Here is a 12,710-nt window from a genome sequence, read left to right as displayed (position 1 = left end):
TTTGTGCTGTAAAGGAGTCCCTAAGTGACGCCCTGCGACCTGCGCAGCGAGGCAAAGCACGCCTGGGCTTCACTGCCCCCTGGGCCCTTGGGAGCTGCTGCCATCTGGTATTGCATAATGCCAGGGTAGGCATGCATCCAGCCAGAGAGCCAAGGGGCTTCACGGCAGCTCTACACCCTTATGGTGTGCAGAGGAGAAACTCAGCACACTGGGCCACCTGGTTAGAGTGCTGATCTGCAGACCCTCATCTGGTAAAACTCTCACAGACATACCTCTGAGCACCTATCTGCACTGGCCTGCTGGCATTGGACCCATAGGAACGTTAGCACATGAAGCAAATGAAAACATGGCCAAGTTTGGCTTTAGAAAAATTTAAACCGCCAGTGGGAAGTTGTATATTAATTACAAATACTAAAGCACTCATCTCCTACCAATAACATTTTATGAGATTATGGAAATAGTTCTTAGGTACAGAAATTAAATCTGCTGCAGTTCCTAATGCTTCCAGATAGTTGCTGAAATGTGCATAAAGATCACTGAATTGTGGTTAAAATTATGATGATAAAAGCAATTGTCAGCTTCTGTTGGTACTTGCAGAGATTTAATTTTAGAACTGTACCCTTAGGCAAGTAATATGGAAATAGATCCATACACACTGCATCCAAAGTCATACTGAAATGTCACTTGTAAAACACACCTTCACAATCTTGCTATCTGATGTATAAATGTGCCTGTCAAATCTGCAGAGAAAGCCATCAGTACTTGTAGGCTGTGGTGAGGTGGTATGGATACACTATCAATGGATCGTGGTTTTGTAAAAATCAGGAAGCTTCTACAACTGAAGAAAATGAACACGTTGTTCTTTTGGAATATTCCTGCTGAAGCAAGTAGAAGGAGTCTGTGGGGAAACAGTCCGACATCATGCTGAGAAGACGAATGGTATAAAGATTGTGATGATACGGAGACATTAGCGAGGCTGAAAAGGGGATCACAGATCTGTATCGGAGCCCTAGAGAATTTAAAGATTCATGCTGACAGTAGTGGAACAATTCCTGGTTTTCCACAGTGAAGGGAGAGGAAAAAAGCTCGAGCAGGTGGCACAGAACTGCCACATCACTGATACCACTAGGAATCACATCCCAGAAAATTTACCTGCGGCCCCTCTTCACGTTAGTTTATGCCTCTCTGGACAGTAACAATGGTTATTTGAATTACACATTTGGCCAATAATTTGACTAAAATCCTCAAACAATCTCTTTTAGGAGTTTTACTCCTTCCCACAGTAGCAACAAGTACCACGCAGATGCATTTAGTAAGCAAATAAATCAGGTATTAAGGGGGCAAGCTATACTAGCAATGAATTTTCTTTAAACGATTTAGAGAAAACAGGCTTTTCTTTGGCAACCAGGCAGCAGGTTACCCTAGTGACATTAATTCATTTTGCATCCTACACAGTCTCGAATGTGAAATTAGCAGAGCTGGAAAATGCCCCTGCAGCCGAGGCAGAAATAACACACTTCTTACTGTGAGTGGAAGCTTCTCGTCAGGAGACACTTGTGCTTCACTGCTCTTTGTCAAGCAGGGTAACATGAATATACATTTCACTAACAGGCATGATCAGCAACAGAAACTCAGCAGATCACAGAATGAGACAGAGCTGTCAAACACTTAAGTCACATCTATTCTGCACAGAACATACAAACATTAATGCCAGAAAAATAAAGCCACTCTGAAAGCCCAAAGAATCAACAAAGAAGCTTCTTGCCCATGCCTAATCCAGCTGAACCTTCTTAAAGTGCCATTGAAAACAGATGCTTATAATGACTTCCATCTACAATAGCATTTTTTCCCCATTGTAGCCTCTTCCATTTAAGAAAAGACTATAAGTTTACATTTAAGAATCCACAGTTGTCTAAAACACAGATACTGAGACTGCTATTTCAGCTAAGAATTTAATTCAGAATGGTGAAAATTACTAGAGCTTCCCTTTCCCCAATTCTTATGCCAATTTTATATAGCAAGAGATTTCTTCAATGACTGCGTAACGTACGAATAGTGGTAAACTTAAAGAAACCAGTGTTTAATCAGTTCTCTGTCTAGAAGTGTCATCATAACCATATCCAGCACCACTACAAAGATAACTGCAAAACCCTAACAAGCCCTAACACCCTAACAGCACAATCTCACTCCCTGTTGAGGCTCATAGCCAAAGGAAGAGCTTGTTTTTTTTTTTTACCTTGTTGTTACTGCCAGGTACTATACAACTTCCATTTTAATATTTGGCATTTTTTCCTTGGCATCACTGGGAAAGACAGCAGTGACAAGCCATTAGAGCACAGCAATGGCAACATATGTTCCAGGAGAATATAAACCTAACATATTCTATTTTTTCAGTATACTGGAAGCTATCTGACAACCTCAAAATATTGTAACCCATCCATTCCTAACATAAATTCATTTAACAATAGTTCACTGTGCAGCTCTACTGTGTAAACTAACACTTTTGTTCAGAAATCAGAAGTCTGCAAAACAACCACAGGAATAGAGACATGTAGGTGTACCACTTTCTTACAATCTCTACATAAAATATTATACAAATAACTTCTTATAACACGTTCCTCTGCTTTATAATAGAAAGTTTTACAAAACGAAACTTGAAGTTCTTACTCTGATTTCCAACAGTTGTCATATATATTATTAAAAAATAGGTAAACAAAAAATGAGACTTTTAAGACGTGTAGATTATGAACTCCTCCGTCTGGTGATGTTGTGGTGCAGTGACCATTATGACTGAGAACAGAGACCTCAGCTACACAACTCATAAAAAGAAGTGATCCAAACTGAAGCCAAAATGAGGCGTACAACATACCACAAAGTGCTTGTGCATTAAGAACACACTTAACTCCAAATACAAACATAACTGCTTAGCTGAAGAGAGACGAATTTAAACATGCACTGTGAGTTAAGGCAAATACCAACATTGCAGCATACCTGGGAAAAACAATCCCACTGCAGTAAAAACTGCTCGGGGGAACAGAGTGATGACATGGATAGGAAATAATAGCAGCAAAGAACACTGACAGGAAGCAACAATATTAGAAATCTTCACACTAACAAAGAACAGCAAATATTTGCAGAGTAAATAAAAATACAGTACAGAGTGTAGGAAATAAGACCCAAATAAGAACTGCAGAGTGATCAACAGAACACCTAACTGCTGAGCCTTACCCCCAAATCCCCATCTGCCTGTGGTACCTGTAGAAAAGAGGGGTGGCGTGTACTGCTCGATATGCAGCGCAGCAGTTCTTGCTTCTGTCATCTGCACAATGATTTACACTGGCAACTTGTGCTGGAGCCCTGCAGGTACTTTGGAAGAGCAGAGCCAAGAAAGAGTTCTCTTGAGAAAAACATTTAAAACTCAAAGATAAGGAAAAAATACTTAGAGCATAAAACCACTCCAGAGTGTCTGCACAAACTGTGCAAAAATTGCAGCATGCGGATAATGGAGAAAATAAATCTCTGCAATTATTTATATATAAATATTCTGAAACACAAATGACAGCACTGCAAGGATATTTGGAGCACAGTTTGAACAGATCAAAGTCACTTTTATACTGGCATATTTGGATCACAAATACCTGTCAAGCTTCAGCCGAGCTCACATCACTGTATTAGGCAACCATTTAAATCCCACGTAAGATTTTGGGCTGGTATGGAATCTCAGAGCAGGAATCCAAACTACCGCCTGGCAAATATTCCAGGAGCACTGAAACCTCACAAAAGTGGTTCTCTCACTGACAAATGTGATTTTGTTTTTATAAGCAACACTACTAAGCTGAGGTAGGCAGCATGTTGTTCTGCATTTCTGGTTGGCCTTGCCACTTTGCTTCCCAGGAAAACTAAAATGTCTTAAATCTCTCTTGTTCTGCTGTAAAATTCATGGGACATGTCATTCTTGCCACATTAACACCCCCTCTGTTGTTTTTTTTTTGGTTGAGCACAAGACTTAGTTTTGTGTTTTATTACAACAGTTGTTTTAAAGGCAACTTTTGAGAAATTAAATGCTACCTCTCATTTTCTGGTAACTCTGAATGTGTTGGAGAGCTCCTAACTAGAGATTTTTAAAGCAAGATTGCATACAGTCCTATCATGAAGAATAATCCTGCCGTGGAAGAATCCAGCCTACACGTGCAAAACTGCGTATCTTATTTCATGGACTCCATTCCTGCAGACCAAGATGCTGTTACTTGGCCATAGTTACTGCTGACTTCTGAGCACACAAGTCTGGCCGTGCGAGTGATCTGGTTACTGCACGACCAACTGCTGCAAGGTGAGTATTTGTGGCTGGGTTTTATCAGTAAGTAGGAAAAGGACTCTATATCATATCCTGATCAGATGTGAATAGCAAACTTAATTCTAAGTCAGTGCATCTTATTAAGGTTGAGCAAAATTCATTTCCTACTGGAAAAGCTGGAAGAAAAAAAAAAAGCATCAGGAAAGAAGAGGATAAATATTACTAGTTTAGCCTTGATAGCTAACTCATGGTACTTTACCACACCATTATCAAATGTGTCTGCATAATGTCAGTGAAGTGCAATAACAACATTACTGCAGAAAACATCGTCTCCACATAATAATCCTATGAATAATAAATGCTATTTAGGCATCAAACTACTGCTTTCATATCACGTTATAATATTACTTCCACAAAGGCAGGTAGGCCCTCATACGACACTAAATATAGAGAAAAGTGGAAATTCTGAAAAGTGTATATAAAAGTATATATTCCAGTTAATGTAACCACTTAAAAATCTTTGTGATTCCAGCTTGGCATATTTTGGAGAATATCATTAGCAAATATTTGTGAAACCTCTTAATTTGCCTAAAATTACACAGGATTTGGAGAAGCTTGCTGAAGCTAGTACTTAAAATAAGTATTAGGTCCATTTGTTTCTGAGAAGTTCTAGGTTGAGACATGAACAAAAAGTGGCAGGAAAAGAAATGTTGTTTCTCCCACGGTAAGCACACTAATGTAAGGCTTAAAAATGAAGCAGAAGCACATTTTTGCTTATACCTTTGAACTGCACCATCTGGTTGAGGCTCAGTTAAGATTCATCAGTCCCTGATTGGAATGCATTCAGGACTCGCTATTTTGAACCAGAAAACTAGACAGCCAGAACACATGATTTTGTGGACTAATAAAATATAGAATACACTTTCAAATCCCTGAATCAAATGAGGATAATTTCATATTTTCTTGGGTATGCATTTCTAAATTTTAGAATGAAAATACACCAGTGATACAAAAGCCACAAAAGGCAGTTTCACGTTACAGCTTTAGCCCAGTTAACATCTCACCACCATCAGAAAGATGAGGCCTTAATCCCTCCCAAATCTCCTCAAGCAGTCCCATCACTTACTCTGCATCTGCTTCGGCAATTGCCTAATTGCACAGCAAAGGCTGTTTGAGTCACTAAAACACCAGAGAACCAGGCCAGGAAAAGTGCACATTTTCTTGCTGAGTTAGCACATTATATGGGATCCCCGTGCTATCCCATAGGCACAGGAGCTGATGTGACTGACAGGCAGTCATCCCACTGGGGAGAGACAGCAAGGGAGAAGGGAAGGAGACACCTTCTGTTTGGAAGCACAGTGCTGTTACTCTGACTTGCAACCTAAACATAACTGTTTTCTGCTCCCTGGGCACTTTGTGTCTGCTTTTAGCTGTATGCTTTGTAGGTTTATGTTCATCACACCCAAGTGCAGCCCTAAATTCACAAACAACAGGCAAGCGCATGAATTCAGCGCTCAGAGTACAATAAGAAATAAGGCCTTCAGGACAAATCGAGCAGTTTTATTCAAGGAAATACTGGAGAAGAAATCAACATCTCGAACACAAAAAGTTGTGACTGCATAGGAGAAGAGGGAACTTTCATTCAAGATTGTGTATTTCCATTGTTTGATGCTGGCCCCAAACCCAGATACGGTATTAGACTGAAGTAGGCCATGACTTTTTTTCCTTCAGATAGAAATGTCACAAGAAAGTTGTTTACAATGAAAATCCTGAAACAGGATTTGGCAATAGTGAAGCCAGAGTTTCCCAATAATGTGAAATTGTAAAAGCTTCTTTTAAATTTGATTTAATACTCCATGGTCAAATTCTGCTTTTATAGACAGATGGTAGCATTTTTTTTTCTTTGTTTGTTTATTATAAATGCACTTAAGCACATCTATTCAGTTCACTGGAAAAAAGATGAAAATATAATTTGCAATATTTTAATCCATAAAGCTTAATTCCTTTGCAGTCATCATCTCAATGTAGCAACAGATTTCACTGTTGCTATTGCTACAAAGGGATTAGACTTTCTCCGTTGATTTTGAATACTGGAAAAAATACTGTAACCGCAGGGTTTGATCAGGGGGTTGTTAGAAGGGTTTTGTTTATTCCTTTTTCCATTTCACAGGTTTCACCTTGCCATTGCAATTCATATTTTCATGTTAGACTACAGCTTCTTCTACTCCAATAAAACTATCAGACATTTCTGTTGTGCTGCTTCTCCATACTCTGAGTTTGGTGAACCTCATGGAACAATAAATAACTTCTAACATAGCAAGTGTAACATGGGAATTAGGAGCAATACTTTAAGCCAACTTGAACTGTAAATTTGTAGCAGCACTATACCAAAAAGTACATTTACAGCATTTAGGTGTTCACATAGTTTACAGAGTAATACTGGGGCATTGCAAACAATGGCCATTCCTCTTCCGTCACCTCTCTCAATGTGTTCCATTATACTCTTGATAAGGGAAGATGCTATTTCTTGACTTGACAGATTAATGTATATTTACCTTAATGGGGGGGACTCAGCAAACAACTGCCTGCTGCTCTGGCACTGACCTTTTTTAAGGTTATCATTTTACACACATTGTATAGTTCAGTAAAGAAGCTTCAATTCCTTCAACAAAAACACAGCTGTTCTACGCCCAGTAAGATGCTGTCACAGGCTGCTAGACACATTCTTAGCTAGCTGTGTATCAAGGGACGTTATTCAGTAATTTATTCACTGGAGTTATTCACAAAACAGCACCTTAGCTAGAAACCAAGAATTCTGGTGTCGGACTCTAAAGCAGCATACACTGATATGAAATATTTGACATTACACAAGCATCTGGCCACCAAGCTCTACTTTTCTGTTCTGCAGCACAAAGATGCATTCTTGCTACAGAATATTTCCCCTGCAAATGTTCAGAGCTTTTCGACTTTTTTCAAATCTATTGGGAGGTATGGGAAGGAATATAGTGAGGTCATTTAGTCTACTGCTTCCAAACCTTTTTTAAAATCCAAAGACCAGATACTACTTCAGGAAAAAAAAAAAAAAAAAAGTATATGGAAAATGTATTATTTTTCGGTGGGAAAATAAGTGAAAAATAATAAGCATTCAGGCAAAACAAGGTCTTACACATTGAAAAGTTACCATACATACTATTTCATTTAAAATATTCGTTAGAAAAATTATAATAATTCCTGACATTTCCCATCAAAAGTCAACAACACATAGCTGCCTACTCACAAAAATATACTTGCATGAGATTTTATTTTGCTTTTTCTAACTGCAATTCTTTACAGATGATGAGGCCAGAATCATCTCCTGTTTAGGATACGAGCAGGGTCTGGTATCTTAATATTTAATTATCATTTACTAATAGATGCCTAGTCCATTCTTCTGCCCTAAAGTAGAATGAATTACGACTAAGCCATTTCTAGGAGATTTTATGTACTACATCAGAGCAAGCGACCACAATACTGTCTCTGACCACAAGTTCTACAAGGAATAGTGATTACCTTCAAACTGCACTGTGAGATTACAGCATTATACACAGTTTTAGTGTACATAGCTATGAATTCTGATTACAAAATATAATGGACAAAAAATCTGTCCTATCAAACAGCAAATGCTACTGACTTCAGTAAAAGCCAAGATGTCATTCAGCTTATATTTGGCATGAATCAGTAACTTTGCCCATACACGTATGAATCTGTGCTCATTGCATCCTGCAGCCTATTGCTTACTGAAAGATATTCCAGCTCTGTGCTACTTCTTAAATGTCCGACACTGCCCTGTTGACTGCAATTGTGCATTCTTCCCATAATCACACAAATCCTATTCCAAAGTGTCCCATGCACATAAAAAGAGGGTACAACTCCCAGATTGCCAGCATACCTACCATTTATTGTTATAATTCTATTTGACAATTATTATTTTTTTTACAGTGAACAATAACTAAGTGAAATGGAAGTATCCATTTGCAAAGACTAGAATTTCTATGCCACTTCATGAATTACTAGAAACTGATTCAAGGCAGGCAATCCCAAACTTAAGCATAAAATTAACTGCAAGGAAGTCTTGCTTTCTGCTTTTCAGTTTGGCATATTATTAAATCTTCCTCCTATAAATCAACTCATTTAACAGCAGTGTTCTGCTTTCACCTGTACAAAAAGAAAGTCAGCACAGGGGTTTGTAGTACCACAGATTTTTCCATAAATATTCAGTGGGCTCAATTACAAGTCAGTATCTGGAAAAATTGTACAAGAGCTTTGGCTGGTACAAGCACAAAGCTGTACCCTCAACAACCACCTGCAGAAAGCAACTCCTACATATACAAAAATGTTAATTTCTCATTCCTTCAGAAGACATTTTCTTATCCTTTCCAAGCACTAAAAATCTACTCGTTTTAGTAATAAGAATGGAAGATGAGTACAATTGCTGGGACCACATTCCCAAAGAGTTTGCCTCTTGTTACCTCATGAATTCCACACAAAACAAAACAAAACAAAAACCAAAGCAGTAGTACTTGCAGTATAGCATTGCAGAAAGGAAACACAAAAGAAAGCAAAAGGCCTGTGTGAGAGCTGCCTATAGTAAAGATGGAGATTTGCACAAATAACAGCACATGCATTTGCCCAGCTGAGTGGTACCAAATGCAGGAATAGCCACTTAAAAAATCTCCAGTGCTAGACTATTTCTTTGTGTTCAGAATATCAAGAGAAGCACATTAATTTGATGGTGTGAGCAGGCTGTCCAAGGTCAATTTTAGAAGAATAATTTCAGTGTTCTCTTTAAATAGTGTTTAGTCATCAATACCTTTTCTGAGCACTTACAAGGATGCTGGTTGCAGTTTGACAGAGAATTACAAATACAAAATCCATCAGCCATTAAGGAAACAAGGTTTGAAGGGAGAAATAGTATTTTATAAACCAGTATTCAAGGCAATTGCATTTTAACTTAATTAAATACTGCGCCATCAGAAGTACAAAAAACCTTGCATTGTTTGTAAATGCACTTGAGCCTTTTAAATGAGACCAGCACTTTTTCATAAGTACATCAACAAAAATGACAGCCACTAGGGAAAAATCAATCAACTAATATTAGAATAAAGCTTAAATAAATTAATTAACATATATTTTGCTGAATATGTTAACTTTTTAGTATCAATTAAACCATGCTACTCTAGATAACTAAAAGCATTAGCTGCATTAATAACTGCTACTGGTGCAAATTGTTCTGAGAGATAATAACCAGACTCTGGTGTACAGGACTACCATAATTTTAAAGCACATAAATGACACTTTTGCTCCCGTTGATGAATGAATTCTGTACACAGTGGACACAAGAATTTTGAAGTAAAAAAAGGCAAACTGTATTCTCCATTTGTGCATGCATTTGGTTTACAGTACATGTCAGTCTGCGGCTCCCAGGATCTGGGCCACACTCTGTAAAGCTATGCAGCAGTCCCTGGCTATTTGCAGAAAAATAGCACAGCACTTCAAAGAGACCATGGCGCAACAAAGCCCCTTCCCAAAATATATGCTGACTTTTGATTATTTCAGAAAGAAAACATTCCCTGTAAGGACTGCACAGACAATTCCCAAACTCAAAAATCAAATGTTAATTAAAATACTATGTGTCCCTCCTAGAAAACACAATGCCTTCGTTTCCTATGCATCCCTGTTATCTTATTGTCCAATGGGTTTCTCCTGTGTTGTTGTTTGCATGTTCTCCAGGGGAAGTCATTCTTCCAGTAAGAAACTGAAAACAACAACATGCAGGTGATACCAGTCATGTACCTCTGTCATGTCAGTGTATTACCCTTAGAGACTCTTGCACTTCACAAGTAAGCCAGCAGACCACCCAAATTGATGTGTCACTGGTATTAAGACAAGAGGCAAACGAGGCAAACCCTTACACAGAATTTAACTGTATTTCATAAAAAAACACATACGTAGGATTTAAAGCTTTCAACTTCTGAATTTAAAAATAAGAAAAAAATATATTACTAAGAGCGCTGTTATTGAGTTAACAACTGAAACTGATGATAATACAGATCATGCTTTGAGGTTTTCATCCACATAGCCAGAGGCCCCTTCCTTTCCCAAACATATGGAAAGTGATAACATAGAAAACATTAAAAAACATTCTAAATATTTTTGTTTTCATATGATGTTTTCCTTACATTTAAAAAATCAACATTTACAGTGCCAAAAGCATGAGAAGAGACAGAATTATATCAAGAACAGACTTTTTCTTTCACTTTCACAAATTTATGCAATTGTTTCACATTTTTTGAGAGTTACAGAGATGTAAATACAGAATGTTACTGTTCATAGGAGTACTACTGACAATCTGTTTAAAATGGATTCAAACACCTGGCTGAATTCACTGTACTCTGCTTACATGAAATATTGTTTCTCAGCAGGAGCGTAAGTCACTGTTCTATAAGTGTACCAAGTGTCCTGGTATGGTTTCATTCGATTTCAGTGGAAGACATGCAAAGACTGGCAATTCAAATAATGAAAAACATTTCTGTCATTGCAGGACAATCATGTTTGAGTGTTTTAGATGTCATTTAGATTTATCATATGCCTTTAAATCTATTGAAATTTATGTATTAATTTGTCATGTACAAGGCCACTGATTTCACTTGATTTCAGTATTCTTTTAGTTTAGTGTCTGAAAAGGGGGCATTTGTCTCAGAAAGGTGAAAATGCAAGAACGTCCATTGCCACATTAGGTTTTTACATGCTAAATCCCTGAAGATATAGGGCTGGACTGATAAGCTGATATAAAGTAATTAAAACAGAAGCTGATTCTGTGCTCCCATAGCTCAGTGAAACAGGAATGAGATCAAAATGTTGTCACTGTTTCTTGTCCTCCTAATTTCTTAGTACTGTACACAGAAGTTAAAAAAAAATTATATCACTGTACTTTGGCTAATAACTACTTGCTGAAGTAAATCTGAGTGCCATAAAAACATTATTTATTTAAATCGATGGGATTTTTCACTTACTCCTAAAGGTGGAGATGTCAGCCCAAATTTTGCAGACTTCTCAGAGAGGAGTTGGGCAGCAAACTGACACATTTTCCAGATATTGATTGTCCCTTGGTCGAGTGCACTGTAGCCTGTTTCCCAATTTCCAAAAGTGAGAGTTCAGATTTGAAATCAATATACCACTTAAATTGTCATCTTACTGAATCCTCATTCAAGTGAATGAATAGAATTCAGATAAAATACCAATTATTTTAGAAGTGTTCCACACTTCTCATATACACATTTGCAGACAAGAAATACTAATATTCAGTATTTCAATACTCACTAAGACAAAGTTTGAGAATAATACTATTTGCTCTGTCTGTAAAAGCAGTGGGGAAAAGGCTGACAAATAGTTTTGCTTTTTATCCTTTTTAGAAAATATTACAAACTTTCATATGCAGAACATTGTACATGATGTATCTAGTGCATTTGTTTTTCAAATACTGATTGCATAAGCCATTGAAAGGAAAACCAAAACAGGAGAAATATTAAAGTCATATAATATATACTGATAACCTGAATTCTCACTAAGTTTTGCAGACTTAACAGCACAGAAGACTTTTAAGGATGGACCAGGGAGCACTGCTTTTAAAGTATTTATGTTGAGAGCCTTCTTAGTGTGCAAGGGATGATAATTAAAAAAAAAAGCTTGCTTAAGATTTAGATTAAAATATGATGGACTGCACTAGGATGGGCCAGGCAAACTCTGGATTTACTATCTCATTAATGATAAAACATGCTAGACAAGACGAAGAGGAATCATGAATGGTTCTGAAGAGGAAACATTCAACTAACACTTTCTACAGCTTGCAACTTACAATAAAAGGGGTAGTCTAAAAGAAGAGGACAAATTAATCAAAGCAACACTCGAAGAACGCAAACTTACAGCAGTGATAGGAATAGACCACGGAGCTGAGGCTCTTACTCCTACAAAGCATCTTCCTTCACGGAATGCTAACCTGGATGCACAAACAGATCCAATTTAGCAGATTCGAGTTATCCCACCTTTCAATTCAAACTTGCAAGTTCCACCTACTGCTGCAGCATTTTCTCACACAACCCAAGGAATCCAAAAGAGAGGTCTTTGTGATTACAAGTATTACAGAAGTGCTGGGAGCTTAGGACTCCACCTTGAACAAAGACTTCAGTTCTACTGCAAAGCAGAATTCAGGAAAAATTGACAAAAATATGGTGGGGGAAGTATCTAACATGCTGGAATAAAACTCTGTTGATTAATGACAGTTGTAGCACGCAATTATCTTTAACTGTATGGTAAATCAAAGTCGGAATTAAAAGAAATTATCAATTATCAGAATAGTAAAAAGGCTAAAACTAAAGGA

The 12,710-nt window shown here is 37.5% G+C and overlaps 1 protein-coding gene across 3 annotated transcripts in view; it reads right to left on the bottom strand.

The window, feature by feature from the left end:
- The window catches only part of HECW2 (HECT, C2 and WW domain containing E3 ubiquitin protein ligase 2), a 181,584-nt gene that overhangs the window by 166,507 nt on the left and 2,367 nt on the right, over positions 1-12,710 (bottom strand). Inside the window, exons 2-3 of one of the 3 annotated variants that reach the window (XM_035536958.2) lie at positions 12,257-12,329; positions 11,347-11,459 (exon numbers count right to left, since the gene is read on the bottom strand). The exons of 1 other annotated variant lie outside the window; for it this stretch is intronic. The gene's annotated coding sequence lies outside the window, so the exon portion shown is untranslated. The remainder of the gene's footprint in view (positions 1-11,346; positions 11,460-12,256; positions 12,330-12,710) is intronic. One more of the 3 variants, XM_035536957.2, reaches the window with a different exon arrangement.

The sequence above is a fragment of the Cygnus atratus genome, chromosome 6, assembly GCF_013377495.2.
Source record: "Cygnus atratus isolate AKBS03 ecotype Queensland, Australia chromosome 6, CAtr_DNAZoo_HiC_assembly, whole genome shotgun sequence".
Lineage (NCBI taxonomy): Eukaryota > Metazoa > Chordata > Aves > Anseriformes > Anatidae > Cygnus > Cygnus atratus.
The sequence above is the reverse complement of the archived record's forward strand: the minus strand, read 5'-3'. Positions and strand labels throughout refer to the sequence as shown.